The sequence below is a fragment of the Varanus komodoensis genome, unplaced genomic scaffold (assembly GCF_004798865.1).
Source record: "Varanus komodoensis strain SLA01 unplaced genomic scaffold, ASM479886v1 scaffold5332, whole genome shotgun sequence".
NCBI lineage: Eukaryota > Metazoa > Chordata > Lepidosauria > Squamata > Varanidae > Varanus > Varanus komodoensis.
In genome coordinates this window covers 7,844-9,408 of record NW_025336131.1, presented here as the reverse complement: position 1 = coordinate 9,408, position 1,565 = coordinate 7,844, and the positions used below count along the sequence as shown (strand labels likewise).

The following is a 1,565-nucleotide window of genomic DNA, read 5'->3' as shown; positions in this document are numbered from 1 at the left end:
CATCATGCCAGGATGCAATTCATGTGTACCTGGGAATGTGAGCTTGCTTAAGGTGCTTAGATATTCCCATACTTCAGTATTAGATAAAACGCAAGAGGCTCTGCGATTCCTTCAATCTGCTTGTCACCGAGGCCAAATGCGACAGACTCTTCTTCTGCAAGAAGGAGCCAAACGAGGGGCTGAGCAGTTCTGCCCTTTCCTTGTTACCAGCCACTATTGGGTCATCTTTGTGGTGCAGTTGGTCTACCATTCCCTTTGCCCCCCTTTTACTTGGAACATGCCTGAAGAATCCCTTCTTGAGATCCCTCACCAACACCAGCTCACCTTGAGTTTCAGCCTTCCTGACACCATTCCTGCCAAGCGATCTGCCCGGAAACCTCCTTAGTGACTTGTCCCACTTCCTTTATGTGTTCCTTCCCATGTTCAGATCAGCATTGTATTTTTTGTGTTAACCACAGTGGCTTTTTCTGTATCTTCCGCAGAAGAGGTTGGAGCAGTTGTGAGGGCTACATACAACCTCCTACATCAGAGGGTGCTCTGCCAACAAGTTGCTGAAGAACGTGAGCAGGAGGCGATACTGCACTGTATCCGACTTCTGGGTTTCCTACGGGTTTCTGCTTGGTTTCCGCATGAAGAAAATGCCGGACTAGATGGACTTTGGTCTGATTCCACACGGCTCTTCCATTGTTTTCCCTCACTGGGATTTTTTCTGATAGTACTTTTAGTATCCCTTCTTTAGCAGCTTCCATCCTTTTGAACTTCTCTTCCTGTTCGGCTTTCCTGCAAGGAAATCCTTTTTACCATTGCTCTGGTTTTATTAATATTGGCTTTCCTGAACTTGAAGGTAAATGTTTGACTACATTCAGGTTTAGATTTCCTTAAAATCCTGCTACATTCCTACTACTTCCTACACCTCACCGACTAACTCTTCCCTACTGCTCAGAACTGAAGCAAGGGCAGGATGACTGATCCCTTCACTCCTTCCTCCACCAACTGAAAAATAATGCTTTCAGCAAGGGATAGCAGGAATTTCCTGGAAATACTATGCTTGGCAGAATTTGTCCTCCAACAGACATAAGCATAATTCAAGTCCCCCGTTACTGTGACTTCATACGTCCTTGAAATGTCTGCAGTTTCCACTTGAAAAGCATCATCCACATCAACCCTGTGGTAAGTTGACAGCAGGAGACTCCAACCGCGGTATTTATTCCTTTCTCCCTCCTATAACTCCGGTTTTGTTGAACAGTACCACTGTTCCCTTTCTCTTGCATTTCTGCACAGGTGTGTGTGTCCTTACATAATGCCACCCTTCCCTGTTTCTTAATGGTTGCTGTTCTTTCTGAGCAAGTCGTTTTTGGGAGCAGTCCTGTGGCCCCCGGATAGCATTCAAGGGGCCACAGGACAGTTCAAATCCTCTGGTATGCAGGTGAAGACAGTGTTCCAGCCTGGGATATGGGAATCAGAGATCTGGTCCATGTCCATCTTTCTCTTGAAGCTTTCATGGAAAGAACCACACTAGCTACCCTACAGGGTACAGAATAAGACTTGGAGAGCAGGGAAGAGGG

At 46.3% G+C, this 1,565-nt stretch overlaps 1 long non-coding RNA gene across 1 annotated transcript in view; it reads left to right on the top strand.

Annotated features, from left to right (window-relative positions):
- The first annotated feature begins 63 nt into the window (after positions 1–63).
- The window catches only part of LOC123032350, an 8,401-nt gene continuing 6,899 nt past the window's right edge, over positions 64–1,565 (top strand). The window contains exon 1 of the long non-coding RNA XR_006416467.1: positions 64–1,170. This is a non-coding gene — a long non-coding RNA (uncharacterized LOC123032350). The remainder of the gene's footprint in view (positions 1,171–1,565) is intronic.